The following is a 14,245-nucleotide window of genomic DNA, read 5'->3' as shown; positions in this document are numbered from 1 at the left end:
GCCGTCTTCCGGGGCCTAGCCCGAGTCCGAGCCCTGGGTCGGGCGGAGCGGAGTTCGCCGTCTTCCGGGGCTTAGCCCGAGTCCGAGCCCTGGGTCGGGCGGAGCGGAGTTTGCCGTCTTCCGGGGCCTAGCCCGAGTCCGAGCCCTGGGTCGGGCGGAGCGGAGTTCGTCGTCTTCCGGGGCTTAGCCCGAGTCCGAGCCCTGGGTCGGGCGGAGCGGAGTTCGCCGTCTTCTGGGGCTTAGCCCGAGTCCGAGCCCTGGGTCGGGCGGAGCGGAGTTTCCTATGGTGCCTTTGGCAGGGCCTGACTGCGTGTCAGTCTCACTCTGTCAAGTGGCACTGCAGTCGGAGTGGCGCAGGCGGCGCTGTCCTTCTGTCAGACCGGTCAGTAGAGCGGCGAAGTGACGGCGGTCACTTCGACTCTGCCGGGGGGCGAGCGTCAGGATAAAGGTGTCAGGCCACCTTTGCATTAAATGCTCCTGCGACTCGGTCGGTCGGCGCGGCGATTTAGTCAGGGTTGCTTCTTAGCGAAGGCAAGGCCTCGGGCGAGCCGGAGACGTGTCCGCCGTTGGAGGGGGGCCTCGGGCGAGACGGAAATCCCTCGGGGTCGGCTGCCCTTGTCCGAGGCTAGGCTCGGGCGAGGCGTGATCGAGTCGCTCGTATGGACTGATCCCTGACTTAATCGCACCCATCAGGCCTCTGCAGCTTTATGCTGATGAGAGTTATCAGCTGAGAATTAGGCGTCTTGAGGGTACCCCTAATTATGGTCCCCGACAACATAATTGTAATCTTTATTGCAGGCACTGTAGTATATATACATGTTTTCCCAAGGGGTGTGTCTCTAGGAATGGATGGATGGATGAACTTTGATCACTGTACAATGTTTTGTAACATACTCCAAGGTCCATCACAACTCATAGGTGAATCTTTTTTAGTAAATGGGCCTTGGTATATTATGGCCTTATTAGCATTATCATAATTGGGACACGTACAGCCACATACAGTTGATTTGTACACTGATGACACATTCCGTGGATGCAAACACGTAAGAAAACGAAAATTAACCACACATTCGAGTTACACACATCATACATTCGCGGAGTGATGGTCCATTGAGCGGCCGATGTGGCAGCAGAACTCCGTGTATGACGGCAAGGCAAGCAACACTAGTAGTGAGCGCTGGACTTGAAGGGGATGGCCCTGAGGACGACCTGGTGGTACACCGCCGCAAGCGCCGCTCCGGCGAACGGGCCCACCCAGAAGATCCACTGTCACCATCCAATAATGCCAGCGTGTCAATTGCAATCTTCGGCAGAAGCTAATAAACTTACGTGGCAAATGTATATATGATGTGCATGCTAATGCATGCATCATTATGTGTATATATTATATGGTAGCTGTGCAAACAAAAACTTACGTGGCCGTGCCACCCGTGCGGGTTGTCGTAGATGATGGCGGCGCCGAGGCTCCTGGCGGGGTTGATGCCGGTGCCGGTGATGGGGATGGTGGCGAGGTGCACCAGGAATACGGCGAAGCCGATGGGCAGCGGGGCCAGCGCGGGGACGTGGGAGTCCCTGGCGGTGCGCTTGGCGTCGGTGGCGGAGAAGACGGTGTACACGAGCACGAACGTGCCCACGACCTCGGCGCCGAGGCCGTCGCCCTTGGTGTACCCGGGGCTGACGGCGTTGGCGCCGCCGCCCGCGGACTCGTACAGCGCGCTGCCGAACGCCTTCACGACGCCGGCGCCGCAGACGGCGCCCAGGCACTGCATCACCACGTAGTAGACCGCCCGCGTCAGCGACAGCTTCCGGGCGAGGAGGAGGCCGAACGTGACGGCCGGGTTGATGTGGCCGCCCGACACGCCCGCGGTGCAGTACACGAGCGCGAAGATCATGCCGCCGAACGCCCACGCGATGCCCTGGATGCCCACGGTGCCGCACTTGGAGGGGGACTTGCTCACGCCCATCACCGTCAGCACGGTCACGTAGAGGAAGAGGAACGTGGCCACGAACTCGGCGATGCCGGCGCGGTAGAAGGACCACGAGGAGAGCTCCGACGCCTCGAACAGCGGCGCCGCCGGGGGCTCGCTGTAGTCGCGGCCCAGGTCGTCCGCCGCCGTGCCGATGGGCTGCCGCTCCGGGAAACGGTCCACGCCCACGCGCACGTCCTCGGCCTCCGATCTGTCCTGCAGCGTGCCTCCTGCCATGAATACTAACTCGCTCAGCTACGATCTCGATGGCTCTAGAGACTGGAAGTGAGTGAGTAGTGCTGGGACTAGATGAAGCGACGTGTCAAGAGCTATGTGTGTAGTGTTCTTATATAGGCTGCAGCGCCACAGCATTAGTAGGACCCATCCAATTCCATGTCGAGTCATGCGTGCAGCAAATGGACAAATCGATACGGAATTAATCAATGGTTGATGGCTGAGAATGCCATGGCGGGCAAATAGTACAATTACTATCGCGTAATTCAGATGCACGCAAGAACAGGGCGACAGAATGGGCGGCAGCCGCTGCGGCATCCCTGGCCACACGCACAGGTTGCACACGCAGGAACACGCACAGGCTCAGCTGCTCAGCCGCTCAAGTGACGCAACACTCCGACCTAATCCACCTGTTGGCCTGTTGCTACCTTATAGGACACCAGTACACCACCAATGCAAATCTAATTTTCTTAACAATATTTTTTATTGTTAAGGGCCTGTTTGGAAATACGGTTTTGAAATACCATAGTTTTGAGATACCATAGTTTATAATTATATGACTTGTTTGGAAGTGTAATATTTTTGTAGTTTTGAAACAATACTATAGTATTTGACGATACTATAGTATTGGAACACAAAAGGTGTTTGGTTTGTGCAGACAAAACACAGTTTTAAATAACATGGTTTACTTAAAACCGTGGTATTTTTGGAGTTTTCGAAACTCCACTCAAGACCTCAGTTTTCTTCTCTTCTCTTTACATATACTTTATTTTTTCAATGGAACCAAACAGATCTCGGTTTTGAGCAATATTGTGGTTTTATTGTGGTAAAGTAATACCGTAGTATTTGTGTCATGTACAATTGTAAACTATAGTATCTCAAAATATCATCATTTCAAAACTACATTTCCAAACGGGCCCTAAAACCGAGATCTGTTTGGTTCCATTGGAAAACAAAGTATATTTAGAGAGGAGAAGAAAACTGAGATCCTAAGTAGAGTTTCGAAAACTCCAAAAATACCATGGTTTTGGGTAAACCATGGTATTTAAAACTGTATTTTGTCTAGACAAACCAAACACATTTTGAGTTCCAATACTATAGTATCATCAAATATCATAGTATTGTTTCAAAACTGCAAAAATACTACACTTTCAAACATGGCCTAAAAGTTTATTGTACAATTTTTTAACGGTAAATTTAAGGAAAATCTTAAAGACACACTTATGTTTGCAACTTTGCTTTGCCTTACCTTGCCTTACGTGACAAGTTTAAAATTGAATCCATCAAATCTAAAGATAGTTACCAAGTCTGCTTTTGTTTTCTACTATTTTGCGTATAGTAATAGAGAGTATATTCCTCTAGAGAAGGTGTTCTCTTCTAAAGGCACAAGAAACAACTAATCTACTATAAGTTAGAGTTTTAGACTAGAGAGTCCTCGGTACTACGTGATTTAACAGCGACGGGGAGATTACTGTCTTCGGAACCTCACTGCACTGAAGAACCTACACGGGTTGGGGCGAATAAGGTTTGGCCAATGGTCATGTGACTGCTCGCTAAGTTGATCTATATTGCGACATCTATGGACTTCAACAACACTGTGAACTTGTCTTCGACTAGGTTAGAGCAATTCTCGCTATGGGTAGTGACGAGTTCATTCAACATAGTTTTCATCTATTATGTGGACATGTTTTTATTTTCTGTGTGGCTTATCCATTATTCATGTAGTGATTGCTTTATGAATTAATTTAATCTTAAAAGTGCACCATTTTCTAACAAACCAAAAACCTAATAGACACTTTAAGATGGGTAATAGTTTTGTTGATGCTATGAAACATGATATGTTTGATGGATCAAACATTAAGAGATGGTCCACAAAACTTGATTTGTGGCTCACTGTTATGGATAGATCTTGGGTTGTCAAGCATTATGAAGGTCCTTTATTTATTAAAAAACAGGCTGAGTTCAATAAGAAAAATGTGATAGTAGTAGATTGTATCTTAAGTGTGTTGTTTGACAAGCTCTATGATGTATACATGAACATAAAGAGTGCAAGCGAGCTCATATGGAGTGGAGGTGTTGGGGGTCTTCCTCTCCGCCAAAGGTCCTCAAGACAAAGGTGTCATTGACAAAGAGATGTTGAGGATCCTCTTCCCTATCGGAGGTCCTTAAGACGAAGATGTCATCTAAGGGCATTAACAACGAATGTTGAAGCTACGATCGAAGGACAATAACTTCGGCTTAAGGTGGCGACGAAGCTCACGTATGGTGCCAAAGTCGAAGAGGAAAAGACTAGTTAACCCCTGATGATTTATGTTATGATTATGTGTACGTGTCAAGGGCATAAATGTATTTCTACCCGGGCTGCGTCCTGTGCCTATAAATAGGTGAACAGTACCCCCGTACTGTTCACGCTGGATTGTAATCGCTCTCGCGTCAACACCATCGAGCAAACCGAAGGTATCAATGTAATATGAATTCCATTCATATGTTCATAAATATATGAATTGATATACGAATGATTAATATTCATCATCTTTTAAATGATTGCTCTTGTAAGTGATGAAGGTTCATCCTTCACGACCTTCGTCTGAAGATCATTATATCCGAAGGGAGATAATGCTTCAGAGGACGAAGATCCTCAATCCTTAACAATTGTCTTGCCTTCTTCTTGATTCACAGTATTTGAGAACAAGTGACCAACATTGGCGCCCACCTCCGGTGAACTCATTTCCACAATCACGACAATGGCTTCGCAAGGTGGCCAAGTTGTGACACCTTTGGCCATGAAGCTGGTGCTCCCAATCACAGGCGAATCAAGCTCTAAACTAGCCAACGAGAAGCAGAAGAAAGAAGCACAGAGAATGGTACAACATGTTGGAGTGCAAGGACCCTTCATCAAATCCAAATGGTCTCATGTACCAATCACATTCTCTCAGGAAAACCTTCAGCTTAAGGATTACCCCCATAATGATGCCATGGTCATATCATGTGTTATCAAAGGATTTCTGGTTCACAATGTCCTTATAGACACAGGCAGTGCATCATACATCATCTTCGCAAAAGCCTTCAGACAGATGCAAGAGCAGGATGACAGAATACATGATGCAACGCACCCCTTGTGTGGCTTCGAAGGAAGGCAGATAGTGGCACTTGGGAAGATAACAATGTCAGTCACCTTCGGTTATGTTCACAATACAAGAACAGAACAAGTCGTATTTGATATTGTTGACATGGCCTATCCTTACAATTCAATCATCGGTCGAGGGACATTGAATGCTTTCGAAGTAATACTACATCTAGCATATCTGTGCATGAAGATACCATCTGACCAAGGTCCTATTGTCGTGCATGGAAGTCAAGAGGCTTCTAGAAGGGCCAAAGGGAACTGGATAGATTCAAAGGTCATCCACAACATAGATGAAGCCAAAGCTCATCAACAATATAAGCATAAAAGAGACAAGGCTACTTCAGCAGATCAACCAAAGTCTATGCGTCTGTGCGAAGACATAGCCGAGTAGAAGGTGTAGTTGGGGTCTCAATTGTCTGATGAATAAGAGAAAACTCTGCTAAAATTTCTGTTCAACAATAAGGATGTTTTTGCTTGGTCAGCCAATGATCTTTGTGGTGTCAAAGAGATGTTATTGAACATTCACTCAATGTAGACCCAGCCATTAGACCAAGGAAGCAGAGGCTTCGGAAAATGTCTGATGATAAAGCTGAAGGGGCAAGAAACAAAGTTAAAAGGCTTCTCGGTGCTGGAGTAATCAGGGAAGTAACATGCCCAGAATGGCTAGCTAACACTATTATGGTAAAGAAGGCCAACGAGAAGTGGAGAATGTGTATTCATTTTATAGATCTCAACAAGGCATGCCCAAAGGATGAGTTCCCCTTGCCAAGAATAGACTCCCTCGTAGATGTCCACTACAGGAAACACCTAAATTTTCGTGGGCCGAGATATTTTCGTCGGCCGGCCCACGAAAATACTGACGTTATTTTCGTCGGCCCCTAGGCCGACGAAAATAATGCGTATTTTCGTGGGCCCATCAATATGTTCGTCGGTAGGCCGACGAAAATACAAAAACGTATTTTCGTCGGTCACTAGGCCGACGAAAATAACGCTTATTTTCGTGGGCCGAGGCCAAACCGACGAAAATACATCATTAACCGTCCTCTATTTTCGTCGGCCAAGTGAGGCCGACGAAAATAGAGGCCCAACATCGTCGTCCTCGGCCTCGCTCGTTTCAATCGCGCGTCACTCGTTTCAATCCGCCGTCGCCTCGCCGCGCCGCCGCCCCACGCCCGCCCTCCCCTCGCCGCGCCACCGCACGCTGCCCGCTGCCCGCCGCCCGCCGGTGCCCGCGCCGACGCGCCACGCCGCCGCCCCGCGCGCCCTCACAGCAGCGCCGCCGCACGCCCGCGCCGCCGCCGAGCCCACGCCGGCCCGCCCCTGCACGCCGCCGAGCCCCACGCCGTCGAGGCCCACGCCCCCACGCCCGCCCCTGCACGCCGTGCCCCTAGCCCCTACACGCCGCGCCCCTCGCCCGTGCACGCCTGCCGAGCCCCACGCCCGCCCCGCCGAGCCCCACGCCGCCCCACGCCGCTGCCCGCACGCCCGTCGTCCGAGGCACCCCGCCCGTCCCTCGCCGCGCCGTCGTCCCGCCCGAGGCGCGCTGCACCGTATCGCGACGGCCTCCCTGCGCCGTGCCGCCGCCCACACGCCCGCCCGCTCCGTCGTGAAGGTCTCCTAGCTGCGCCGTCGCCCGCCTCGACTCGCCCGCATTTTCGCCATCAGGCAAGTATAATTGTCGAGGCTCCGAGGTCATTAATTTATATTAGTCATCTTGTCGTGTTGTGATTAGTTTAACTGTTTATTGCTTTAATTCAAATTCATATTTTGTCTCCGAGTTATGTTTTAATGTTTAGAGTTTAGTTTTAATCGTTAACCATAGCGAACCGTATGCGTCACCCATTCGGGAACGGCGAACGTCACATTGGCTTGTGAGGTTCGCCGCTCCGGAATTGTCCACGTATTTTGGACAGCCTGAGAGTGTAGGCCGATGCTTGTGATTTGTGATATGTGCCTTACGATTTACGCGGAATTTCGGTTGTGTAACTCAGTTGTTCTCCAACACACCATGTTCAGGCGTGTGCTTGGAGAGCAGCAGGGTTATGCTGCCGAAATTTCGCGGCAATCGTAGGCTACACGTCACAAATCACAAGCATCGGTCTACACTCTTGGGTGGGTTTAGGGCCTTTACCTAATAGGGAGTTCACCTAAGCCACGGACGATCGTTGATGTTCTTTGTCTTTCGTTTAGCCTTTGAAATGAACAGTGATCAGAGGGTGATGTATGACGGGTGGAGAAAGGATGGGGCACATTCGAATGAATGGATGGTTGTAACAAAGGCTTTTCTTGGGCACGCTTTCAAAGATGCAACTGGTCGTCTAGTGAAGTGTCCTTGCAATCGCTGCGAGAACAAGTGGCCTCAGAAGAAGGAAGAAATGGAGAAACACCTTTGCAAAAGTGGGTTTATGCCGAACTACCTTGTATGGTACCGGCATGGAGAGTCTATTAGACACGTTGACGCGGAGGTGGAGCTTGATGACGATCATGATAGGATGGACGATATGTTGCATGATCTTGGTAGGGAGGTTGAAATGAACGGTGAGGAGCCGGGGTAGCTTCCACGCGATGCTCAAGAATTCTTCCGGCTACTCGCTGCGGGAGAAGAGAGACTGCACGAGCACACTCAGATGTCAGTTCTTGGGACTCTCACAAGACTAATGGCGATAAAGTCAAAGCACAACATTTCAAACAGTGCTTACAACGACATCGTCCAACTTATGGGCGAGGTTCTCCCGGAGAATCATAAGTTGCCAAAGAATATGTACTTCGCAAAGAAGATGTTGGCTGGTCTTGGGATGACATATGAGAAGATCGACGTGTGTCCCAACAGTTGCATGCTATTCTTTGAGGAGGATGACAAGCTGGACCGTTGTAAGCATTGTGAAGCTTCTAGATATGTCGAGGTGACAAATGATGAGGGTGAATTGGTAGTTACGAAGGTCGCAGCTAAGCAACTTCGTCGGTTGCCCATCATTCCTCGGCTTTCAAGGTTGTTCCTCAACAAGGAAATAGCTTTGCATATGACGTGGCCAAAGAATGGTGTACGTCTCGTCACTAATCCAGACATAATGGTCCATCCGTCGGACGGTGATGCGTGGAAGGCATTTGACGAGTTTGATCCCGAATTTGCAAACGACCCTAGGAGTGTACGGCTTGGTCTATCGATGGACGGATTCACACCTTTCAATACCAGTGCAAGCCCTTACTCCTGTTGGCCTGTCTTCATTGTGCCATATAATCTTCCTCCTGAGTTGGTCAATAAAGAAGAGTTCATGTTCCTTGCACTAGTCATCCCAGGCCCCGAGCATCCAGGACCAAAGCTGAATATGTTTGTTCGCCCTTTAATTGAAGAGCTGAAACAATTGTGGAGAGGTGTGAAGGCTTATGACAGCCATACTGAAAAGGAGTTTACCATGCGCGCTGCTTATTTGTGGTCAGTGCATGATCTGCTGGCGTATGGAGATTGGTCTGGATGGTGTGTCCATGGTCGGTTGTGCTGTCCCATATGTATGAATGATACGGATGCATTCAGATTGAAGCATGGTGGGAAAGTGTCATTCTTTGATGCTCATCGACGTTGGACTCCATTCAAGCATGATTTCAGGAATTCGCTTACTGCATTCAGAGGTGGAGCCAAAATCAGAAATGGGCCACCAAAGAGGCAAACTGCACCGCAGATAATGGCATGGCATGCTTGTCTGAAGCAAGGAGAAAATGATAGGTTCCAAGGCTACGGGGAGGACCATAACTGGACCCATATTTCATCAATATGGGAGCTTCCGTATGCAAAAGCCTTGATCATGCCGCACAACATAGACTTGATGCACCAAGAGCGTAACGTTGCTGAAAGCATCATAAGCACATGTTTCGATGTGACTGATAAAACGAAAGATAATATGAAGGCAAGAAAAGACATGGCTGAAATTTGTAAGAGGCCGATGCTCGAGTTGAAAGTAAGCGATAAAGGGCATGAAAGTAGGCCGCGAGCTGATTACTGCCTCAAGCCGGATGAAAGGAAAGAAATATTTAAGTGGTTGAAGAATCTGAAATTTCTAGATCGGTATGCGGCAAATCTGAAATGGGCAGTCAATCTGAAGACCGGTAAATTGATCGGTTTGAAAAGCCATGACTACCATATTATTATGGAGAGGCTGATGCCCGTGATGTTTCGAGGCTATTTTAAGGATGAGCTTTGGAGCATATTTGCAGAGTTGAGTTACTTCTATAGGGAAGTATGCGTAAAGACGGTATCAAAGAGGTTGATGCAGAAATTTGAGAAAGAAATTCCAATTCTTATTTGTAAATTTGAAAAGGTTTTCCCGCCAGGATTATTCAATGTGATGCAACATCTAATTGTGCATTTGCCTTGGGAAGCTTTGGTAGGCGGACCAGTGCAATTCAGGTGGATGTATCCTATAGAAAGGGCGTTGAAAAAGCTCAGGGCGTCTGTTCGGAACAAGGCTAGAGTCGAAGGGTGTATTGCGGAGGCTTTTGCCCTTAAGGAGATATCTCAATTCTCAACCAGGTATTTCGCTCGAGCCAACAATGTGTTTGCGCCTTCAGTGCGACTTCATGTCGAAAATAAATCACCCCAAAGCACCCTTCAAATTTTTGTGAATCCGGGTAAAGCAGTTGGAAAAGGGAGTGTACGTCACATTGAAGCATCAGATTTGAACACGCTAATGCTATATATGTATAGCAATATTGACAGCACACAGGAGGCGTTCGAGTAAGTTTTCCTCATAGTTACGTCCATTTTCTCATCTCATAATTTCTATAGTGTGTAATCTCCATGTTTGTAATATGTCCAGCATGTTTGATGAAGAATGTTGGAAATCTACTAGTAAACCTACGGCCATCCAATTAGAAAATCTTCGACGTGATGGGTTGAAAGGTGGACCAAACTTCGTGCAGTGGTTTCGTAATTATGTTAGTAATTGTCGTTCTCTCATTGTCCATACTTAATCTTTGAATTTTGGACTTGGAAGATATAATGCATATACTAATTACTTGTATAGGTTTCCAAAAACTCTGTGCACCCGGACTTGCAGCAAATGGCACATACCTCTGTGTCCGTCCGAAACTATACTCGCTATGATGTAAATGGATATCGCTTCCGAACCGCGAAATTGGAGAAGAGTCGACCATTGGCAGCCACCACCAATAGTGGTGTGTTGGCAAGTTCATATGTTGACGATGACAAAGTAGTAGACTATTACGGTGTTCTTCAAAACATTGTAGAGTTGATTTTCGATGGCCCCAAAGAACTTAAAGTCGTGTTTTTCGAGTGCGACTGGTTTGATGCTCATAGTGGGACTCGTGTCGACAAGTATGGTAATGTCGAGGTGAAGCATAGCTCTAGGATTCCGAGCAGTATGAGCGATGTTGTCCTTGCAAATCAGGCAAAACAGGTGTACTACCTGCCATATCCTCACCCAAGCCTTAGGGCTTGGTGGGTTGCAATCAAAGTCAACCCACAAGTCGTCGCTCCAGAGAGTGCTAACTACGTGAGTACGAGCAGGGACAACGATGATGCTGTTTTTCAACCAGAAGCGGCGTCGAATCAAGACATAGCTCACCGATTCCATGTGACCAATGGAGAAGGACTTGAAAATCTCTGTTGCAATTCAAGCGACTTAATTGAAGAACCTAGGTCAAAGCGCAAACGACCTGTCGTCGTTAGAAGATTAGTAAGGATCCAACGAAATCAAGAGCGTATGAATAAACAACGAGCCGAAGAAGCATCATCGGATGTGGATGACTTTTGATTAGTATGTTTCTTTTAGTTAATCAATTAAGCTATGTATTCCAATTTCCACATTATTAATTTTCATATTATTTGTTTCATATACTATGGTTTGACATTAATTTATCTACAGTTGAACATGTTCAAGCATAGGAGATCAAGGAGGAGTGGGGGCAGCGCGGCCAGCGAGGACAGCTCGGGCAGTGGGCTTTTTCAGGGCACCTCACAGAGCCGACAGAGGCAGCAGCAACTTCTCGACTGTCTAGATGAAGTACAGGGTGAGGAGGGTGAGCAGGAGACTCCTCAGCAGGATGCTCATGTGCAGGGTGAGGAGGGTGAGCAGGATGAGGAGGGTGAGCAGGATGAGGAGGTTGACCCAATGGGGGCAGGCAGCGCGGGCGACGCGTCAGATGGTTCTACGTCCTTCAGGTATTATTATGCATATTAGTTTAATTGATATTAGTTTCTAATCATTTCATCATATTGAATTTACTTGTATACTTAGGTATAAGAAGAGCAATGCGCTTGGTCCGAGACCTGCCGAGAGGAGGCTCATCCGGCCGCATGGAGAATGGTGGGGCTTATTTCTGTTGTGTTAATTTTTTAATGTGAATGTGATTGCACTAGTTTACTTGTTTTATTAATTTTTGTAGGTCATGGGAAGACTTGACTTGGGACGGTACAGGCAGACGTCCCAAGGTGAACGCGGTGTTGGGTAGCCTCTGTCGCTTCTACTACCCTGGCATGGTGGAGCTGAATGGCGAGAGGTTCGCGGCTATGCAGTGGGCTGACTGGGGTCTAAAGGACTATGTCGAGCCAGGGGAGTCAGGGGAAAGCAGTAGCGGAGGGGGAAGTTCGGGAAAAAAAACGAAGGACTTGTCAGGTGGCTGTGTGGGACGAGTTCTGGGTGAGTTTACTTTCGTATATAAGCAATTCATTGAATTATTGCTTCTCCTAATCTTACTTTAACTTAACTTCTACATTGATATGTAGGGGAGGTTCCAATTGCCGGATGACATCGAGGAGGATCAGGCTCAGTGGACACGTGTGAAGAGGCACTTTCGGAAGTGCGCTGATAAGATAATCAAGGATGCCATGTACAATGCTCGCATCGCGGCCGTCAACTACTACTACAAGAAGATAAAGGGGCAGAAAATGAGCAAAGCATTAGGGGCCAATGAGATGTACCTCACAGAGGAGCAGTACCTGGAGAGCGTTGTGGATTGGCTGGCGAAGGACATGGAAGCCTGGAGGTGGTTGGCTAAGAGATGGGCGTCGCCTGAGTGGATTGCAGAGTCCAACAAGCACCGTGCCAACCGTGGCACTGAAGGACCGGGGCACAGGTATGGCGCCGATGGACACCTTGGTACCGCACGCCACATGGTAAGTATATAAATCAAACTTGTATGTTACATCTATGAAAATTATATGGTTTAACTCTTCTTTTTCATGCAGGAAGCTGAAAGTGGAGTTGCTCCAAGTTTTATGGAGGTTTACGTCCGTGGTCACCGTGGCCCTGATCCGGCGAACCCTGATGTGCTATGCAGCGAGGCGGCAAGGGAGAAAATGGTAAACAAGTTTGTATTTACGAATTAAATTGCATGTTTTGTGTCTAACTCCAACTTTCTTTGCAGAATGCATATGGGGAGGAAATGACTCAACGCCATGGGCCTGACTTCGACTGGATGCATTCAGACTTAGATGCCTCGGCGTTGTACCACAGTGGTGGGGGTAGAAAGCATGGCAGGTAAGGTGTTTGTGTTTGATTCGACGATTTCATTAACAAGAATGTGTCCACTTAATGGCTCAACTATGTGTATCATGCAGGTTTGCCTTTGGCACCGGCGTTGTGGAATATAACAGGACAATAGGTCAAGGGAAGGCATCGTCTTCGGGAGGGAGTTCTCGCTCCTCCAAGTCTGCTCGAGAGGCTCAGCTGGAGGAGGAGACTCGGGCAGCACAGGAGCAGGCTCGAGCAGCACAGGAGCAGGCTCGAGCAGCGCAGGAGCAGGTTGGACAGCTGACGCAATATATGGCTTCTTATTTTCAGGTAATCCGTCTATCTCATCACGTGTCGTCATTGAATTCAAAGTATAATGTTGTGATTCTAACGTTGCATCCATTTGCAGGAAATGACTACTCGACTCGGCCCTGATATGAACTTGCCCGCTTTTCGCCCTCCCCAGGTAACACTATCTGAACACTTCAATTCCATAGCAACTCTTTTTTTATTATCAAAAATGGCTCGTAGGCACAAGGATGGGGACAGTGGCCAGGACAAGCTCCAGCGTCGCAGCCACAGTGGACCGGTGTTGGGTGGACGCAGGCACCTCCAGGCACTTGGACGCCTCCACCCCAAGGATCACAGCCAGTCCCGGGATGGGTGCCACCGGTCTCCCAGCCACCGGCGGGCTCTTAGCCATTTCAAGCGTGGATGGCACCGCCACCGACGGGGTGGGTGCCACCACCTCTGGGGTGGCCAGCACAACAGTACCCGTGGATGCATGCACAACCTCCTCCTCACCATGGATCACAGGTGACGTTCCATGTTTAGTTTTATGCACATATTGACCAAACACAGCAATGTATAGGTATAGTGATAGCAAAATACAGCCTTATTTGAATGATTGATGAATTGCAGGGTTCAGCGTCACATGCTCATGGATCGGAGGGTAGTGTCAACGTCCAAGACTTCCTCGTCCATGGTGCTGGAGGGAGTGGCCACCTTCCTGGTGGCGGAGGAGGGAGTGGCCAAAACTCCCACAGCCCGCCGGAGTGAGGAGTGAGTAGTGAGTAGTGAGTAGCTTATGGACTTATGGACTCTAGACTCATGGACTAGAGTTTTGTGAATTGTGTATTTGAATGGACAATGGACTTATGGACTCTAGACTTATTTGAATGGACTATGGACTATTTATGTATATGTGAATGTGTTTTATGAATTATGTATTAGGCTTGTGAATCTGTATATGTGAATTGTGATATTGTGTATATTGCTGTGAATTATTAATAGGTGCAGAAAAATCTGTTTGGGGGGGGGACCATCAATTTTCGTCGGCCTCGATGGTGGCCGACGAAAATATGTTCCCAGGCTATTTTCGTCGGCCACCACCTAGGCCGACGAAAATAGCTTGGCACGTATTTTCGTCGACCACCACCGGGCCGACGAAA

The 14,245-nt window shown here is 48.4% G+C and overlaps 1 pseudogene across 1 annotated transcript; it reads right to left on the bottom strand.

Annotated features, from left to right (window-relative positions):
- Positions 1-932: 932 nt before the first annotated feature.
- On the bottom strand, positions 933-2,288 carry LOC541887 (uncharacterized; annotated as a pseudogene). The gene is made up of 2 exons (NR_159655.2): positions 1,416-2,288; positions 933-1,266 (listed from the first exon to the last, which is right to left on the bottom strand). The product of NR_159655.2 is annotated as an uncharacterized protein (transcript).
- Positions 2,289-14,245: the final 11,957 nt, after the last annotated feature.

The sequence above is a fragment of the Zea mays genome, chromosome 9, assembly GCF_902167145.1.
Source record: "Zea mays cultivar B73 chromosome 9, Zm-B73-REFERENCE-NAM-5.0, whole genome shotgun sequence".
Lineage (NCBI taxonomy): Eukaryota > Viridiplantae > Streptophyta > Magnoliopsida > Poales > Poaceae > Zea > Zea mays.
This window is presented reverse-complemented; position numbering and strand designations above follow the sequence as displayed.